The sequence below is a fragment of the Schistocerca piceifrons genome, chromosome 1, assembly GCF_021461385.2.
Source record: "Schistocerca piceifrons isolate TAMUIC-IGC-003096 chromosome 1, iqSchPice1.1, whole genome shotgun sequence".
NCBI classification, from domain to species: domain Eukaryota; kingdom Metazoa; phylum Arthropoda; class Insecta; order Orthoptera; family Acrididae; genus Schistocerca; species Schistocerca piceifrons.
The window spans coordinates 770,964,859-770,986,501 of NC_060138.1; the positions used below are offsets into that span (position 1 = coordinate 770,964,859).

Consider the following 21,643-nt stretch of genomic DNA (forward strand, 5'->3'; position numbering starts at 1 on the left):
AATCGGAAGAAAACATCTACACTTCAAGTCCTCTTGGTAGCTCGACCCAGTAAGTTGTGATAGTGGTCATAGATCTTGGCTTTCTGACTGTCAAGGTTTAAACCTTCGAAACGCGTCGTGGAAAAAATAAAACGGCGACTGGTAACAGTAAACTTGTTTCATTTACTGTCAAGCTACTTTACAATACAAGCGTCTCTGAAGAAATTCGAATCGACCGTCAACGATACGAATTTCAATCTTGTTCTTCACATAAGACTCACATGCCAGGGTGATAAGTATGAAGGGAATGAACCTCTTGATTCCTATAGGGCCTCTATGCTACATTTCCACAGTAGCAGTTAGGAACTCTCTGCAGACATATGCTAACAGCGGCTCTAGCGACTTACTTTTCCTCTGGGTAGCTTCAAATATGAGCAATTTTGTCGCCTTAAATCCAATTGAATATTCTAAATATCACTTCTGAACAGATTTCACTTCTCCATTAATTAATGTATAGACCTGAAAACAAGCAATATGCCTGAGTAGCTATGTAGCAGGTTCTGAAAGGTATTGACACTATGTTTTGCATCCATTTACCAGAGGGAATCAAAGAAAGGAACCAAACACATTACACTGCATTTACTCTCTGTGCCTTGACTAACACATATGAATCCATGACAAAAATAAATTACTTGAAGAATCTCTTGTGAAAGGAAAAAGAACAGGATATGACACTTTAATTATAGCGCACTGGATCACAATGAAATGAAATCTGTGCCACGTTGATGTATTGCATACTAGTGTAATAAAATACTCACCAAATAAAAACGGTTTTGTGCCTCCGTTGCAATAGAGTGTGAAACACAAATTGTAGACAGATTTTATGGGTCACCACTCAACAACATTAAAGCCGCAGAGAACTCAGACGCATGCAATGTTCAAAGACGGATGGTCGGCCAAGAAATCTCTCGCTAAAATATTGTTGAACCAAACTGTTATTACTAATGTGACAGAAAGCGAAATATTTTGTCGATTCGCTTGAAATACTCTCATAGCTTCAACACCGAGAGGAAAGGTTTGATAAAAATTATGTCGACGTGTGCTTTCGGTTGCCAGATGTCTTAGTAGATAGTCCTGCGTTTTACCTCAAGACTACAGTCGCAGTGGAAAATGATGCACTCAGATTGCACTCAAGACTTCCTCCAGGAAGTGACGCAGTCTACAATGTAGGCAGATCGAGCATATTGCCGGACATAGAATTCTGATGGCAGCGCGATTGTATTATCCACCTTACGGACAAGTTTTTTGTTTAAGACTGTTTTTACAACACATATTGCGAGCTGAACACCCAGAAAAATTAACAAAACAAAATTATTTTATGAGAGCAACGTTAGCTACAGCGTTCGAAGTATTCATAGTATTGTATACGTATGTGTAATGTGGTGTCACCGCCAGACACCACACTTGCTAGGTGGTAGATTAAATCGGCCGCGGTCCATTTAGTACATGTCGGACCCGCGTGTCGCCACTGTGTGATCGCAGACCTAGCGCCACCACAAGGCAGGTCTCGTGATACGGACGAGCACTCGCCCCAGTTGTACGGACGACCTAGCTAGCGACTAGATGTACGAAGCCTTTCTCTCTCATTAGCCGAGAGACAGAATAGCCTTCAGCTAAGTTAATGGCTACGAACTAGCAAGGCGCCATTAGCCTTACAGTGATTGTAATTAAAGTCTCCTGTGTATCGTCAAGAGCGATGTACCACAATGATTGATTAAAGATAAGTATTAATCCAGCTACGTAATTTTCTTCATAGCATTAATTACGTAGCCTGTTCCAGTACTTCACGCCCGTCTGCGTTAGTCTAGCGTGCGTTTTCAGCCATCTCGATCTACAAGGTGTTGGCCCAGCTGCCGACACATCACATGGCGACGAGGATGGGATTCGAACCCACGCGTGCAAAGCACATTGGATTATAGTGCGAACGAAACAACTAGCTCGTCAGCACTGTACTTGGTTCGGAATCGATGCTGCGATTACGAATATGTGTTCTTCTTGCATGGCGTGTGCCGAACAACAATCCGCACCGCCGCGGAAAGTCTTTGCATGGCCAAAAGCCACTTCCCCTTGGCAACGCTTGCACATTGATTTTGCTGGTCCATTCTGGAATGCTCGATGGTTGGTTCTGGTCGACGCCTTCAGTAATTTTCCTTTTGTTGTCCGGATGTCTTCCACGACGTCCTCCGCCACCGTCCAAGCGTTGTCTGCTATCTTTTGCACTGAAGGTCTTCCGCAGACTATTGTTTCCGACAATGGCCCACAATTCATGTCCGCAGAATTTCAGTCATTCTGCCAGGCCAATGGTATTCAACATCTGACATCCGCGCCGTTTTCGCCTCAGTCAAACGGTGCCGCTGAACGATTGGTCCGGACTTTCAAGTCACAGATGTTGAAATTGAAAGGGTCGCATTCTCGGGAGGACGCATTGTTGCTCTTTTTGTCTTCGTATCGCTCTCAGCTCCGAGATGGTCGCTCGCCGGCTGAGTTGCTCCATGGTCGTCCTCATCGCACCTTGATGTCTTTGCTGCATCCGCCGCATCAGGTTCCTTTGCAGCGGCAGACTCCTGCTTTTGCTCCAGGCGACGTTGTATTTTATCGCAACTATCGAGGTTCACGGCGTTGGCTCGCAGGGCGCATTCTTCGCTGCCTCGGCCGCGCGATGTATTTGGTTTTGGGGGCCTATGGTGAGGTGCGTCGGCATCTCAATCAGCTGCGCCTCTGTCGTCGCACGGGTTCTGCCGCTCCCCGTCTGCTTTCAGCGACGGTGCCGTCCGGTCAGCGCCCTGGAGACCCATCTACTGGCTCGCCTCATCCCCAGGTGTTACCGACGATGCCTTCCATTTTGCCCCATGGCGACGTGCCGCCGCCGCCGCCGCAGCCGCCGGTCCTCCGGCCGGCGCCGCCCGCATTCGACGCTTCGCTGCAGCCGCCAAGCGCCTCCCAGGGTCACGCGCCGCCGATCGCTTCCCGTAACCAGCTGTCCTCCGCCATGGAACTCCCGCCCGCTCCGGACCACATGACGTCATCGCGCGTCGGCTACCCCGACGCAATGGAGGTCGACCCTTCGGCCTCTCCTGTTTCTTTACGGGCGCATACACCGCATGTTGACGTGCACCCTGGACTAGGTTTTCAGGCGTTTCCTAGCTCCCTTCGGACCGAATGGCCGGGTGCGGGTGGCACAGCCTCGCCTGTTGTTAGGCTCCCCACATCATCGCATACGTCAACATGGGGTCCTCCCCACGGCGGGCGGAAGCCTTATCTCACGACCGTTCGCCGATTTGCGGGGGAGGAATGTGGTGTCACCGCCAGACACCACACTTGCTAGGTGGTAGATTAAATCGGCCGCGGTCCATTTAGTACATGTCGGACCCGCGTGTCGCCACTGTGTGATCGCAGACCTAGCGCCACCACAAGGCAGGTCTCGTGATACGAACGAGCACTCGCCCCAGTTGTACGGACGACCTAGCTAGCGACTAGATGTACGAAGCCTTTCTCTCTCATTAGCCGAGAGACAGAATAGCCTTCAGCTAAGTTAATGGCTACGAACTAGCAAGGCGCCATTAGCCTTACAGTGATTGTAATTAAAGTCTCCTGTGTATCGTCAAGAGCGATGTACCACAATGATTGATTAAAGATAAGTATTAATCTAGCTACGTACTTTTCTTCATAGCATTAATTACGTAGCCTGTTTCAGTACTTCACGCCCGTCTGCGTTAGTCTAGCGTGCGTTTTCAGCCATCTCGATCTACAAGGTGTTGGCCCAGCTGCCGACACATCATGTAATGCCCACTCAAGGAAGACATGAGTACACAGTCTAGCTACAGTATTATAAGTACGCCTCAGTTTGTGGATGAACTCAGACAGGTTGACAATCATTTCGAATATTTAGCAGTACTGTACCCATTGGCGTTAAACTCGTTTTCAACCAATGATTCCCACAGCTACAGGAACACTACTTGTGGTACCTCTTAGACAAAATACTTATGCAATGCTATAAGACGAAAAGATCGACCTGACTCAAACTGTGGGAAGTTTGTTTTACGACTTTCGTACCTGGATAAAGAGCTATTCCTATTTGAAATATCTGTGAAAGTTGCTGCTTAAGACGATTTAAGAAGAAACTAAATTCCTTCAGCTACGACAACGTTTAAAGAAATCGTCTTGACGGCACTAAATCTTGGTTTGTGAATCGTTTGCTGGCTGTACCCTGCCGCATTTCGCTGGTTGTAAGGCAAAAATCTTACTGACAAATTTAACACAAGGAAAGGGGGGACGAAATGTCTCCCACTTGAAGGTCATGTCGTTTTTTTTTTAAATGATTACAAAATCAGCTAAAACGAACAGTGAGGCTGTCAGTACAAGCACATTACTGTTGTCAGAATGATGTTGCACTGCCCAGGGCCAGTAATGATAAAGGGCCCGTTTAGGTCAGGCATATTGTATACAGAAGTGGAAGAGAGAGCACCACTAAATTCCACAATCCGCATGCATTCCATACACACAGAAATTGCTGTTACAGTGTACTATTGCAGCCCAAAGAGTGAACTGATTATTTTCCGGTGAAAAAGAGCACTGGCAAACAGTCTTCGCTAAATTAGGTTACTTAAACTGGTGTCACTCTGAGCTAGAATTTATGGTCAGCGACTAAGTATAAGGTCAATGAGTCGGATGCGGGTTTTGCAACTGTGAAATACTTTCCTACATTATAGAAGTGAATATTAAATCTGAACTAATAATGCGAAAATTTTGAACTTGGATAACTTACAATGAAAATCTTTCTGTTTATTGCAAAGGGAAACAATTGATTTTCTAAAACATTCTCTGCCATACACAACTTGAAACAGGTCACGTCGTCCAAATCTTGTGGGAGAACAGACAGCGACGTATAACGGAAGGCAGTAAGATCCCTTGGCTTTTGGTTTGGCAGTATTCGACAGCCATTTCTAGGCGCCTGTAAATTAAGAAAGGCAGCGCGTTTTTGTTATCAAGTAACGTCTTCATCAATTACTTTAGTTTTAATGTAATCTGCGAGTAATTGCTGATGAATGATATTAACATGAAAAGGGTTCCATAGACAGGGAAAGAACCTCTTCTTGGGCAACTACTTCTATAATGACCAAAAAAATGATCTTCAAGCACATGTGTTCCAGCAACGGTATTAAGAAAATGATAGTAACAATGACGGCAATAATCGAATTATCCGGTAACTTCACACTTAACAGTGGATTTTCTCGAACTAAGAAATTTGCTGAATTAGTGAATATTTCAAAATGGCTTTACATCGAGGCTATGATGCCTAGAAGAGTCTTTACATCCTGCTGACATGAGAATAACATAATCTCCACGTCAGAAGATTGCTTCTACTTAACCACTTAATAGACTCGCATTTTTTCCATCGTGACTAATTTTGTAAACTAAGCACATCATCCGTTACAGCACACTCCTGGGACTGGGAAATGTGGCCACAATGGTCTGGTGGAACGAACTATCACAGGTGCAATGCGTGGGTTCAGACATTTGCTTTTAAGAGGCACAAACAGATTTACTTTACCTCTGGTAACCTCAAGAGAAAGACGTTATAATCCGGAATCCGCATAAAACATCACGTTCCTTCATTACCAATTGGGCAGAGCCGGCTTACGTTGGGAAATGACATAGGTGGAAGTCATGGTAAACAGAAATACTGTATCCAGTAAACTTACTTACATTAGAAAATTTTATTTTATTTGATGAAACGATAGCCATTTACAGGAACAGGGCTCTTATTTTTCTTGTACGTGATTGAACTAGAGACGTTGAAAAATTTGGTGCTGGACTGTGATTCGAATTCATATCTCATCTTTCGAGGATCTGAATTTCTCGGAACAGTATAGTTCAATCATTTCGTTCCTTTTCCCAAGACTGCAATCTTCTCTATGTCTCCTCCAAAGGTAAGTATGTGGGTCCGAATCCTGATCCATTACAAAAATATTCATAATTTCATTTCAAGACCTATCACGTGCATACCAGTCTGCTAGTGAAAATTAACGTGCATTTTTAATGTCTGTTCATGTGTTGCCAACAATCGCAATAGGTGTCGTTATTTCTGGTCAAACACGCCCACATCTTACTGTTGGTGTTACTTAAGCTATGTTCATGGATGATAAAGAAGGACGGTAGGTGTGCGGTTCGATTGTCGCTCACACACAATAATTTGTATCTTTATTTTAGATTCAAACATCTAGCAGCTGGTAAGGAAAACCAATAAGTAACATTTGATTTCACTTAGTTAACAATCCGATTGCGTGCTGGGTTCGTATCTCCGTCACAGAACTTCACATCATGCGCTTCATCTTTAAATGCAAGAACACTTTGTCCCTCCTGAATGGAGACCCGGTTTATTACTAAAACTGTCGCCTTTTTTTCACCCGGTTTATTACTATAACTGTCGCCTTTTTTTCAATTTTAGATTTGGTTACTGATACTGGCGAAAATTTCTGTAATTCGTGGCTCTTCATAACTAGTCAGCAATATGATATGATTAGATTAGATTAATACTTGTTCCATAGATAATGAATACGACATTTCGTAATGATGTAGAACGTGTCAGCCGGCCGAAGTGGCCGTGCGGTTAAAGGCGCTGCAGTCTGGAACCGCAAGACCGCTACGGTCGCAGGTTCGAATTCTGCCTCGGGCATGGATGTTTGTGATGTCCTTAGGTTAGTTAGGTTTAACTAGTTCTAAGTTCTAGGGGACTAATGACCTCAGCAGTTGAGTCCCATAGTGCTCAGAGCCATTTTTTTTAGAACGTGTCATTTTAATGAAAGATTTCTTTACATACCATCATTCAGTTTCTTTTCAACAATTTTTTACTCTCTCTCTCTCTCATTCTTTTTTATTTTTATCGCTCTCCCTCACTCTACCTCTCTACTCTCTCTCTCTCTCTCTCTCTCTCACACACACACACACACACACACACACACACACACACACACACCCGCACACAGTCCTTTTTCATTTTTATTTCTTTGTTGTGCTCGACTATCGGCGAGGCACGGAAACGTTCTTCAATGATTTTCTTAGTTTTGAGTACACTTAGGAAAGATATATAAAAACAACTATGAGAGTTACTGATTTATGAAGCTTGGTTTGCAGTCAGTTCTGAGTATTATTAGTAACTACGCTCCAGTCCCTAAACACAGTTACAGAAATGTGAATCAGACGGATTACGTATTCCAGGCCGTAGCAGCCGCGTCTTTGAGACGTCAGCTATGGTCACTTCCCAGCCCACTGTAGGATCACATCGGTTCGTCTTCTTCCTGCTGGTAATGTAACTGAGGTTTGGCAACAAGACGAGGTATATTTGGCAACTCTGTGATCGACGAGCTACTTCCTGGTGTGCACGGAATTAAGCCTCAAAGTTCACTCGATTTTTCCTGTCATTTCCGTTGAATGATCTGAGTTATTATTAACACTTGAGCTGTAACAAAAGATTGTAAATTTACGGTTTTCAGCCCAGGAAAGTCGTTGCACGTGAAAAAATGCACCTAATCTCGTCCTTTAAATAGCGGTTTATGAGTTCTAGCCACTACTGGTCTCGTAAGAGGAGACCTAAACGCATGCCTCTTCCCTAGCTCAGTGGAAACGTGCTAACCTGAGAGAAAGCGTCTGTTATGGTTTGCGGTTCCAGTCTTGCTGACTGTAACGTTTTTATCCCTTCTGTGAAAGAGCTACAAGCAATCAGATCACACATCGATAAGGAAATCGCAAGAAAATACTTTCGGCTCATAGTGCAGTGGTGAAACACAATGCTGCACAACAGGTAACGCCTCTTTCCGCTGCTGAAAAACAAATTTTGGGTTTCTAGGAATACATAAGTTTATTTATGAAATGCCACATGTGCATACCACTTGAGTATGACACAGCATACCAATCAAACACAAACCCAATCGAAATCTAAGTGATAAGTATTTTACTAATTCGTGCCGACAGAGGCACGCTTGTGTACAGATACTCAGTTTTATTGAAACAGACTTTCGTCGTAAGGTTATCGTGGGTAGTTTTATTTCATTTCTTATAATACAGTGCACAATTTCCGTACGATTTCTTTTAGTGTTGTTAAAACATTAGTTAACATGAGAGAGAAATTAATCATCAACGATATATGCGAATTCTCTGATGTCATCTATAACAGTCTGACAATGCACATGCAGTTTATTGATTACATGCATATAGAAAACTTGTTCTGAGTTAAAGCTGTCAAACAAGGTTTTATGAAGAATAAAATGCCACTGCTTCACGACAGCTAATGTAGAAATTACTCTTCTGACGTATTTTGGCACGATGCGCTCTCCCCATACATAATACAATAATGCATCTGCAGCCTGGCCATCTATTAAACCTGAAAAGGAAAAAATGTCGCAGAAGTTAGCCCTTTTTCCACATGCGACTATTTTGGGTTCAGAAGTGAAGGGAATTATGTTCAAAGTTCCATTAGATCTATAACTTCAGCAGACAGCAGTATGGCGTTTTAAAAAATATAACAGTGAATGTACCCAAACTCGCGACGTCTTATCAACAGTGCGCGACCCTTACCGTTACGCTACTGGCTGACACATTGCTACAACACCTCCAGAACTTGCACATTGCACGGTGCTGTGAGATAATGCATATGGCCGGATCTAGACTTCTGAGAGACAGACAGTTACAGCTTTTCTTTTGCACTGCACGACGTTTTTAACAAACAGATAGCGCAGTAGAGTAGCTCCAGTCGAAAGGAACACTTCCTGTTTAAATTTCTGCATCCTACACTGTTGGCAGTTCTGTGTAGGTGTCAGTTACGTGATTTTATTTCGGTGATTACAAAATAGAGTCGAATGTATGCATTGGGTAGCCGAGGCAGCTAGTTAATGGCGATTTGGCCAACCAAGTAAATGAATGTACTGAACATACTGCAAACCACTACACGGAGTCTGTGTGTCAGAATTCTCATCCAGTGTGGCGCAACATTGTTGTGATAGAAAAATGAGTGACAGAGAAGAGAATTTGGGGGTCTCTAGGATTGATGCTAGGTTCATATACTTAAGGTCTGTGTTCGATTACAACTTCTGCCGATGATTTTTGATAAGGAGAGACAGATTCTGTTCTCTTATGGCTACGCCAAGTGAAGAAGGTATAATGGTATTGTGGTCTGACATTCATGTTAAACATGATAGTCCTTCTCTACCAAGTAGACGTTAGGTTGAACAACAATAAAGTCAGGAGTCGCAACACGTAGAAACTCTATCAACAGTAACCTTTCTTATACTAGTTATTTATTTCTAGTGACGAAACAAACGCTATGTAGGGTCACAGGACACTTATTCCATCTTTTATTTGAGCTTCTGTATGTCGATAAAATTGGTTCTGATCTGGGAATGCAACTCAGACTGCCCTTAACGCGGAATTTGATCCCTTCGTGACAATACAGCTCGACTGCAATTTGTTGTTTGTTCAAAAGTGCAGATTCCTCAACATCTCCACATATTGCTCGTGAAAGGGTGCGAATCCTGGCCCGGCACTAAAGCTTTCATTACGTATTATGAAGCTCTAGCATGAGAACACCTATCTGCTGGTGGGTAATAATTTTGATTTTTAATGTATTTTCATTCGTTGTCAACACTAACGGTATCTGTCGTTTTTGAGTCCCAGTGAGACACAGAACTGTTTGCGAAATCATTGTAAATTCAAGGATGTTATTCCGAGCTGCTGGTGGAGAAAAATTCGGTAGCTGACGTCTCTTTGTGTGTATTCAACAACGATATGTGTGGGGCTCGATTCCCAGTCAGCACTGAATTCTTCGTCATATTATTTCTAGTTCAAACATGCTCACATGTCGCTGCTGGTGTAACAAACCCATTCTTAACGTTCGTTTTCTCTACAATATAACAGCGATAGGAACCAGGTTTGCAGTCCTTGGAAAGAAAAAATTAATGTTTTGTCTCGACATTTCAGTTAAAACATCTAGCTACTGCCGAGAAAATCCGATATGTCACAGTTAATTGTGCTTCGATGACAATCCAATAAGGTTCTGGGTTCGAATCCCTGTCCAACACAAAGCTTTACCTCACGGCATTTCAAGTAAGCTACTTGTGAAGAAGCAATATTTAACATCTCTCGTAGTTCGTTAACAAGGACAATAGATGCTGGGTAGGAATTCGCGTCCGTTAACAATGTTTACGTTATGTAATTTAAAGTTGATATTTGCTAACTGATACTGTCTAAAATCGAGGTATATCACTCTCTGTATGCCTAGTCAGGAATGACTGTTAGTTTCCGTCAGTCACGAAGTCTTTGCTTAGTCTGCATGACCGGGGTTTGAATCCATATGCGGGACGAGACGGTTCGTCCTGTCATTTGAAGTTCACACATGTTCTCAACTAGCTGCTCGTGAATTACTTAAATTTTTAATGTCATTTTGTGCTAAATAATAAGTACGGTATGTTATTTTGAAGAGGAAATCATGAATACGACGAACTTATTACGTGAATTACCTATCTGACGTAATAATGAGAGTGGTAACATTTCAGGTATGTCATTTATTGTAATAAATGTGAACTTACAAGCCTGAAGAACCGTCTTATCTGTGATAAGATGTTCCCTGATATTTGTAGTACCTTGGTATTACTTTAAATCTTGAGTTATTGCGATACAGAGCAGTGTTTTCTAGTGGTGACTTGTTGGAACCATTTTCAATAATCAAACGACTGTACCGAGGGGCGATTAGAGGACCTGCTAGACAGCTGCGCTATGTGGGTTGCATTCGAATCAGGCGAAATGCAATTCAGGTCGTTCGGATACTTTTGAGCACGGCTGTACGTTAACATACTATACCATATATAGCGATTGTCTTTGGAAACAGATTATCTTCCCATATTTTTGATAGAGTCAAAACAGAAAATAAGCCAATCAAGAACCATTTAAAGGAGGGACGAACGGTGATTATCTTCTACGACTCAAGTGCTGTAATTGATTTAGTAACTTCAAGATGTAGTGGGTACACAAATGTCAATACCTGAAGAGGTCTGAATTTTGCTAAAATGTTAAAGTGGAACACAAAGTGGCTGTGACACTTAGGTTATTTGTTTGTGTGTTTTTTTTATTTGAGTTTGTTTTCCGATTGCAAGGGGAATAGTTTATAAACAGGACTTGAACCAACAACGATCTGCTGTTACCATTGAGATTTTCAAGAGAAAAATAAAACTACTTAGCTATGTGAAAGTTTAAATCTGTATTCTGCGTACGTCGTTTTTAGTATAGAGAACGTACTACAGAAAGTTTTCATTCTTTTAGTAGAGAGAAAGAACGGGATAAAGAGACTAAGATAAAGAACGAAACAAAGAGAAAAGGTGATTTTTTCAGCGTTGCTTTAGAGAAAATTAATTAAACTAAAGTTAAACCCATTTATTGGACTTGGCAAGGGCCAAGAAGATAATATTACGTAAACGTCGAAAACCAAAGATTTAGCTACAGGTTTTTTGAGAAATATGAAATAATGACTGTATTGAGTCGGATTTGGGGAAAAGAAGAAATCTTTGGAAAGCGAAAGATAGTACAAATACGTAAAGAAAGACAGGCAACATTACGAAATAATAGGTTCGCAATAGACCTGGAACACTGGAATAAAAATGATGAATTCTCAGGTTGTGAATAACACGGTCACTGGTTCCCAACGGAATGTAAATAAGACATAATAATCATATGGTTGCTTCATCATAAACGAACGGCGTACAAATACATAATATTTCACGAAAGTATACTAAAGCTCAGCAGTGCTAGATTTTTTTTTCTTTTTTTTAAGTGAATAGAGCTGTTGGTTTTGTTCATATCAGTCGATCGCTATTAGCGTGTATTCCATCATAAGACCCGGAGAGTCACATGTGAGTTGTTAATTTTGGACTACGAAAAGCTGGATGCTAGTGAGGAGAGCGTACTGAGGTTTCAACGTTGCTGTATTTATTTAATGCCCGCCAAACTAGTCTCATAGGTGTTGGTTATCGTAGGAACTCTGGAATTCTTCTTGTTAATTAAAGTCAGATGCGTTACCTTAAATCTTTTTTCAACTACGATATCTAACATCGGCCATCTAGCCCAAAATTAGTATTGTGTCAAGGTTCAGATTGGTATTGTGTTTGTCAGCGGCACTCTTCCTTCGGAGATCAACCATTAGTTACATCTTTGATAGATTCTTTGTTGTAAACGAAACAGCCACAGTTCACTTTTGGACAGGATATTACAAAAGTGGCTCGTCTTACAAATCGTAACGGATCTTCCTACAAGTTTAATCATATGCAGTGCGGTGTACCATCCACATTGTTCGTCGTCAGTTGGACTGTGTATTCCAGGCTCCAACACTGGTAGCAGCTACAGCATCGGCTAAGGCTAAGGCTACACCTGAGGGAGCCGTATTGACTCATGTGACGATGTACTGCAAAAAGTAGGAGAGAAGTATTCTGCGTACAGTTCTTCAGAGAAAGGCCATCTGGATTGGACATATACTTAAACACGAGGGACTCATACATGATGTCATCGAAGGGAAACTCAGAGGAAACGCAGGACGAGGAAGAAGAATTCAACATCTGGACGACATGAAAGATGGAAGGAGATACAACACACTGAAGGAAGACGCTGAAGACAGAGAACAGTGGAATCAGAAATTCTCCGTACGAAGACATGGACCTGCCACTAGGCAGAATACTACATAATAAATAATACCAGGATTGAAGAGGTGGCTTTTTTTCTAGTCTGTCCGCTTCGACACGAGGTGTGAATCTAATCTGCACGACGCATTACAAAAAAGTGGTGTCCCTGGGTTGGCCAGGATTAGAGAGAAGTTTTGGCAGTGGTTCCTAACGCTGTGGTAGAGTTAAACGGCAGTCGTTGAGTCGTTTCGAGTAGGGAATAGAGATGAATGAGTCCAGGTATCCCAGTCGCAGAGGGCGCAGATTCGTTGCGCATGCGGTGCTGATTGTTGTGTTATCAGCAGCAGCAGCGGCTCCAACACTGGCAGCAGCTACAGCATCGGCTACGGCTGCGACCACACCTGTGGGTGCAGTGTCGACTCACACTACGGTTTGGGCTGCACCAACCAGTGCAGTGCGGGTGCATCGTCTACAGCGGAAGTAGCTGTATCGGGCGACAGCTTAACCTACAGCGTCGGCTACGACATCGGCGTCGTCTGCGCCACCATCTGCGACTTCTGTGTCGACTGTGCTGTAAGCCCATTCGAGGCACGGAGGAGGCCAATTAACGAGAAAAATTTAAGTACAATCGAAACATTTTTTTATTTTTGTTTCTTTATAGTGTGTGTAGTGTAAGTGATTGTGATATAGGCGAGTACTATGGTAATGTTTTAACTGAGGCTTATTGGAAGTGTTGTATTATTAATAGAAATAAGGGTGCACGAAGTGTCTTTGAGAGTTGAAGGACTATTTATTGGTACAGTTGTTGTCGTAAAATAGTAAAAGTAATATTTATCGAAATGGAAGGTGGTCAGGCTAGTGTATTTGCATAGTTAATGGCAATGATGAAGGAGATGTAGGACCGCCAAAAAGAGATAAAGGACAGTCAAGCGGAGATGAAGGACAGTCAAGAAAGGAGTAGGAGAGAGATTATTACTAATATTAGAGAAGTAAGAGATAATCTTACAAGGGGATTTCAGGAAGCTAAGAAAGACCGTGAGAGAAGTGAATTAAAGGCTGAACTAAGAACAGAAACTGATACATAAACTGTTAAATATGAAGAGGTTAATTCTAAAGTAATAGCTATAGATGAGGTCGTCACTCAGCTATCTTCACTTCCTGGAGAAGTAAGTCAGAGAATGGTTCAAATGGCTCTGAGCACTATGGGACTTAACATCTGTGGTCATCAGTCCCCTAGAACTTAGAACTACTTAAACCTAACTAACCTAAGGACATCACACACATCCATGCCCGAGGCAGGATTCGAACCTGCGACCGTAGCAGTCGCGCGGTTCCGGACTGAGCGCCTTAACCGCGAGGCCACCACGGCCGGCTAAGTAAGCCAGCCTAAAGAGTCATAGGAAATGGTGATAGGTTTACTGAGACAACATGTTTGCGATCAAATAGCACATGTAACAGAGATCCCACACCCATCTACGGCGTTTCCTAAGGATTTACGTAATAATACGTCGCTAGGAAAGTATCATATAAGCGACATGAAGAAATACAATGTTGGTTGTTTAAAAATTAATAACAATACTGTGATGTGTGACAATCATCTAAACACTAGTGACATTGGTAAAATTAATATAGATAACAATGACTTCAATGGTAATCATAAGCCTGGCATGGTATTATCAAAGAAAGGGGATTTTGGGATGAAGGAGTACCTAATCAGTCAGGAACTAGAACACGATAGAATTCGCGCAGCGTTGTCGATAAATAAGACAAAAACAAGTGGATGGCGGCTTACGCCATCGAATAGACTAAAAGCTAATTTTAGAAGTAAAAACCAAGAGGGGGCTACAAAAAATTTTAACCACCCGAAATAAAAAAGAGGCGAAAAGAATTTGACATAGAGTCTAGAAGACCTAGGGCTTACCAGAAGTAACTTGATGCCGGTGGGCCTATAGGTGCTTAGCACATTTTAGATGCCACAGGGCACTACGAAAGGTATTTTGTGTCCAAACGATAGAAATAGTGTTAATAGGGATAAGAATAGTTGATTATTGATTCCCTTGTTTGCTTCATTAATAATAATTGTTATGAGTTTGGTGACAGTAGTATCCATTTAATAGTCGGTAAGCATGGAGTTTATTTTGATAGTTGTTAAACATTATGATGTCTAGGAAGCATTGAAGCTGTTAGTCAGTAACATTTTAGATAAAGTGATTGGAGGCCCCCATTTTTTGACGTTATGATTTAGAAAAGCCGACACACGACGATCGGTATCTGCATGCTAAGAGTTGCCATCCATCGTACCTACGCAATGGCGTCCGTAAGACTTTGGTGCGCAGAGTATATGCAACTTCCAAAACGGACAGTTTAACCCAAGAACTTACACATTGATGGCCGTGTTGAAGGAAAATGGATACTCTGAGAAGCAGATTCGTCGTGCTATGGAGTTTGGACCACCCCCGTAAGTGCGTGAAAAGGAGCATACACCTGTGGCCCTTATTCTTAATGTTGGCCGTTTTAACACTAAGATTGTGTCCCTTTCTCCTTCCAAGATTAGAGTACTGTTCGGCTACGTGAAGGATTATTTGGAACTTAGAAAGTCTGGCATACATAATATTCCGTCTCGTAGTGGAAATTGTTACATCGGCCGTTCGATTCGCGCAATTAAGGACACGTGCATGGAACATCGCCTTCACAAGAGGTTACAGCTTGAAAAATTGGCAGTGGCAGACCACTGCCTAAACGATGGACATGGGATGAAATTTGACGAGACTGTGGTAATTGTCTGTAATTTCAGTTTTTGGAAAAGTGTTTATAAAGATGCGACTGAAAGTCGGTTGGCAGACAATTTCATTAACAGTGGCGATGATTTTCCTCTTAGCTGGAGGTGGAGCCTGTACAATACATAACGTTCTTCGGTGCAACTAGCCCGAGCCTTCGAAAACAGTTTTTGAGTGTGGTTTATCGTTGATGTTCTACTAAGGGCGGCGCCACCAGCCCAGTCTTGGGGGGCAGCATCCATGGCGGACGGCGCCTGTCCCACGTACGGTACGAATGCTTGTAGAGGACGACAAGTTTCAAGCCTGGCATGTTTCCAGCGGAACTCAGCAACAGCAGCAGCTGCAGCAGCATTCTCCTCAAGATGGCGGACTGATGTATCGCCAAAATATCGAATTACTTTGATTTTAGTGTTTGGAAGCAAACCCGAGGAGAGTACCAAATGCTTCAATGTGTCAGTAGGTAAGAAATATATTAGTGTTACCTACAAAGCAAATGTCATCGAGACGGATTATTATTCAGGTTTGATAAGATCAGAGAAGAAATCATCCATGGGCACATTGGACTAACAAAAACTAGTGTACGCTTTAAGTGGTCACGGAAAATACAAATCAACATTTTTGCTTAGATCGGAAATTGCTTCCAGGTTTCTCAAATACTTGTGCTACGTTTCCTCACTGTTACTACCGAATCGACAAACCATCTGTTCCACCATGATATTCTTCATAGGAAGTAAAATTTTCGACAAAATTTGATATTCTGAGTTCAAGGACTGTATAGAATTTCTTGAAATCTGCTTCCTCGGCACGATAGAAGTTCGAGACAACAGTTCTAAACATCAGACACCATCAGAATGAGATTTTCAGTCTGCAACGGAGTGTGCACTGATATGAAACTTCCTGACAGATTAAAACTGTGTCCCGGACCGAGACTCGAACTCGGGACCATTGCCTTTCATGGGCAAGTGCTCCAAGGTAGACCATTTGCTCGCGAAAGGCAATGGTCCCGAGTTCGAGTCTCGGTGTGGCACACAGTTTTAATCTGTCAGGAAGTTTTATCAGACACCATAATTCGGTAACATCTTCAAAAAATGGCTCTGAGCACTGTGGGACTTAACATCTGATGTTATCAGTCACCTAGAACTTAGAACTACTTAAACCTAACTAACCTAAGGACATCAAACACATCCATGCCCGAGGCAGCATTCGAACCTGCGACAGTAGCGGTCACGCGGTTCCAGACTGAAGCGCCTAGAACCGCTCGGCCACTCCGGCCGGCGGTAACATCTTCCTCAATACATGTTGCCATTAACGGTGGTGCTACGATGTTGGCAAAAGCAGTGGTCAAAATAAATGTTGCATGTTGCCGAAAGGCCGGCCGCTGTGGCCGAGCGGTTCTAGGCGCTTCGGTCTGGAACCGCGCGACCGCTACGGTCGCAGGTTCGAATCCTGACACGGGCAGGGATGTGTGAGATGTTGTTAGGTTGGTTAGGTTTAAGTAGTTCTAAGTTCTAGGGGACTGATGACCTCAGATGTTAAGTCCCATAGTGCTCAGAGCCATTTGAACCATTTGTTGCCGAAACTTTAATGTTGAATGATGTGATCCAGAAGTATTTTACGATATCACTATCTTGGTTTGTTTGTAATGTAATTCTAGTGGAAACAGTCCATATTTTATCATGAGAGGCGGTATGTGTAGTTTATGGCAACTGTGTCACCTGTAAACACCACAGTACTTGTGTTGTGTGTCATTACGAAAGTTGTGTTGCTTCAGGATGGTTCGACAACAATAGCGTAGGATCAGAGGCTCCGTACCGTCACTCTAATGGAATCAGACAGGTGGACGCCGAGCGAATGTCGCTGTGAGTCAGAGTGATGTCTCTAGAATTTGGATCAAGTTTCTAGCGACAGGATCAGTTGTATATTGTCACAGAAGTGGCCGCGAAAGAGAAACAGCATGTGGAGAGGACGATATCTGAGTATAGCGGGTATATGCTACACGTCTGTGGTGGCAGTTCCGAACGGTTTCAGGAATCCTGGTGTCAAGACAAACGACACGATGAAGGCTGCATGAGCGGGGATTACATGCCACAAGAAGTCTCAAGGCTCCTATTCTAAATCGCCCTCAGTGAGGGTCTCGTGTCGCATAGGCACGATACCAGCCTTTGAGGACTAGGAACCAGAGGGACACAACACTCATTTCTGTCGAGACCAGCATCAGTCTCCAGCCTGGCAACAGTGATACTCGTGTGTGGATGCAACGACGACAACGTTTACTCCGTAAATGTATCGTAGACCACCACCCTAATCAAGGCAATTCAGTCGTGTGTTGGGGTAGAATCATGTATCATGTGTGAAGTACTGGCACAACATCTCTGCATGCATTGTGACTCCATTTGGTGAACATACTGCAGCAGAATTCACGCTGATGGGTGACAATGTACGTCCGCATCGTCACAGTCTTTTAATATCTTCCTAGTGGAGGGTACAATCAGTCAGGTGGAATGCCCTCCATATTCTCCAGATCTCATTTGCATCGAGAATGGAGGAACCATGCTAAAACGAGCGGTTCGAGCGGTTTACTATCTTCCCTTCCCACCAGACACAGTATCACAGAGGTCGCTATGGAGCAATGAGACATTATCCCAAAGATATCTGGACAATTTGTTAAGGAGTATGCCTAATTGCGTTCAAAGTGTGTTCAGTTACTAGGAGGGTCAATTAGTTCATAAACAATGTGTTATGCAAGGTAACACTGAGAAGAAACTGTAGTGTTTACGGTGTAATCTTTGGTAAGATTTTTTTCTTTGTGTTGGTAAAGTGGAAATGTGTTTATCTTATTTATTTTTGTTATTATGACTGTACCTGATAGAGAAAATCAGTTATCCTTTCTATTCTGTCCAGTATTGACAAACCAATCTGCAACATTTATTTTGACCACTGTAGCTGCAAACAGGCGACCGAGAGAACTGGTACATTTGTCAAGCGACTGGACTAGCATCCGGCCGTCCAGTAGAGGGCTTCCATTGTTCACATACATATTTTACAGCGAATGCCGGGATAGTTCCTTTCATAAAAACACAACCGATTTCGTTCTCCATCCTTGTGATACACGAACTTCAGTTTCGTTTCTAATGAATTCGTTGTACACAGGACACTAAGCCCCAAAACTTCTTAATAATTTGTAAACTGCGAAAGCATCATCGAGGTGCGGCGAATGCATTGCCATTTGAAGTAAAAATGCAAATGTCGTGTGACTAGAGCCTCCCACCGCGTAGACCGTTCGCCGGGTGCAAGTCTTTCGATTTGACGCCATTTCGGTGACTTGCACGTCGATGGAGATGAAATGATGATGATTAAGACAACACCAGTCCCTGAGCGGAGAAAATCTCCGGACCAGTCGGGAATCGAACCGGGCCCTTAGGATTGACATTATGTCGCACTGACCACACAGCTACCGGGGGCGGACATTTGAAGTTAATAGTTTGCATTTTGGAACCACCTCATTCTTTGTACAATCTTTGAATTCGACGTTTCGACCTCGGCATTGTGGGAAGAAAGAAGCAGTACCAAATGCCAAGGACTTTTGACTTCATAAACAACAGCAGAGAGAGCTTAAGTTTTTAAGTGCCAGTGCGATGTGTTTGCTCCTTTACGTTCTTCGCGGGAGACACTGCAGTTGTGATAGTAGAATCAGAAATTACATCAACAGGAATAACAAACATAGTTAAGCACGTTCAACTCATGAAATTACAGTTAGTGGCAGTGTACCATGGCCGCCGAATAGCTGTCGGCAGTGTGTTGCACACGCACACAGGAAATTAATTGGGGGACAGCCGGCGCAGCTGACGCTCACCGCCGCGTCTCTAATGCCGCTCGCCTCACATCTGGCTGGAAAGCAGTTCTCCGCGGGGAGCGCTCGCGCGGAAGCGGCGCGGTCTGCAGAGCGGGAATTAACTCTGCCGGCGCTCACTGTTGCTGCTGGTTAACAATGGAGTTGCTGGCAGCGTCCCGGAGGCTCTGCTGTGTACAGGTGCTCCTCCGCTGTCGGGCTCTTACACGATTGTCTCTGGCGACAAGATTTTAAATAATCTTTTTATATTGTGAGTATGCCTTACATCTGCTTTATGGTGAGGGTACCAGTTTTTTTTCTTGTATTTACCACTTACTGTTAATACTACTGACAGTTTTCGTTTATGCTGTTTTCGGATTTTGGTAAACAGCAGTTAACAGAATGATGCAACAACCCCATGAGCTGTCTGTGCTTAGTAAAATGAACTGAGTGGGTCTGAGAAACCCCACATAATCTTGACCTGATGAAAATTCCCTCGTTACTCCATGTACGTAACCTGTAAAATAATTTTACAACGCAATATGATTTCATGAGTAATTTGATAACAGGCAAACTTACTTTGCTTGATGGTTGATTATACATTTAAAATTATTTAATACTTAATAGTACAGTATTTTCCTGACTCAGAAGCTAACATGAGGTCCTCTAACAGTTCCTATATTAAACCCAACATGGAAAAAAAGTGTGACGAACATTCTTGGATGTCACTCGTAACCCAGGACATCTTTTTATAGCGAAGCTAAGAGTGGAAGACTGCTAGAAAACATTTCTTCGAACATGGCACCACCATTGCTGATCCAAAGTTCTCGGCTTCAACGTACCTCCTGGAATCTGAAAAAAATCTACTAGAATATCGCAAGTAGTCTTCCACTTTTGAAGAATCTAGGTGCTGAGAGAAACTTTCTCAAGGAAATAACGGTAATGCTGATGACTTAAAATTATAATTAGTTGTCGTTACTGCACGATACAACTGCACTTACAAGGGAACCTCCCCATCGCACCCCCCTCAGATTTAGTTATAAGTTGGCACAGTGGATAGGGCTTGAGAAACTGAACACAGATCAATCGAGAAAACAGGAAGAAGTTGTGTGGAACTATGAAAAAAATTAGTAAAATATACAAACTGAGTAGTGCATGCGAAGATAGGCAACATCAAGGACATTGGGAGTCAAATAGCGCCGTGGTCCCGTGGTTAGCAAGAGTAGCTACGGAACATGAGGTCCTATGTTCAAATTTTCCCTGGCTGGTTCAAATGGCTCTGAGCACTATGCGACTCAACTTCTGAGGTCATTAGTCGCCTAGAACTTAGAACTAATTAAACCTAACTAGCCTAAGGACATCACACACATCCATGCCCGAGGCAGGATTCGAACCTGCGACCGTAGCGGTCACGCGGTTCCAGACTGAAGCGCCTTTAACCGCACGGCCACACCGGCCGGCTAATTTTCCCTCCAGTGAATATTTTAATTTTTTATTTTCAGTTTATGTGAAAAACTCTTATGTTTTCATCACTTTTTTGGAAGTGTTATCACATCCACAGGAAAACCTAAATCGGGCAAGGTAGAAGAATCTTTTTACCCACTCGCTAAGTGTACAAGTTAGGTGGGTCGACAACATATTCCTGTCATGTGACGCACATGCCGTCACCAGTGTCGTATAGAATATATGAGACGTATTTTCCTGTGGAGGAATCGGTTGACCTATGACCTTGCGATCAAATGTTTTCGGTTCCCATTGGAGAGGCACGTCCTTTCGTCTACTAATCGCACGGTTTTGCGGTGCGGTCGCAAAACACAGACACTAAACGTATTGCAGTGAACAGAGACGTCAATGAACGAACGGACAGATCAAAACTTTGCGAAAATAAAGAAAGTAAAATTTTCAGTTGAGGGAGGACTTGAACCACAGACTTGTTGCTCCACAGCTACCCATGCTAACCACAGGACCACGACGCTCCTGAGGTCACATTCTCCTTGATGTTGCCTATGTTGCGCATGGACAACTCAATTTGTATATTTTACTAATTTTTTCATAATTCCACACAACTTCTTCCTGTTTTCTCGATTGATCTGTGTTCAGTTTTTCAAGGCCTATCCACTGTGCCAACTTATAACTAAATCTGAGGGGGGTGCAATGGGGAGGTTCCCTTGTTAGTGTTGTGTACATAGTTCCACGTAGTCAGCGCGTACACAGCTTTCCCACTAGAGCGCGCCCCGCTAAGCACAGCAGCGCTGGCGCAGCGCTCGTCCGTCTCCACACTACGAGATGGCGCTGTCTTAGAGACGGACCAAATTCTGCTTTCGCCGATCCGCGTATTA

At 43.0% G+C, this 21,643-nt stretch overlaps 1 protein-coding gene across 1 annotated transcript in view; it reads right to left on the minus strand.

Annotated features, from left to right (window-relative positions):
* The window catches only part of LOC124803378 (neuronal acetylcholine receptor subunit alpha-7-like), a 615,218-nt gene that overhangs the window by 254,261 nt on the left and 339,314 nt on the right, over positions 1-21,643 (minus strand). The gene's annotated exons all lie outside the window — the stretch shown is intronic.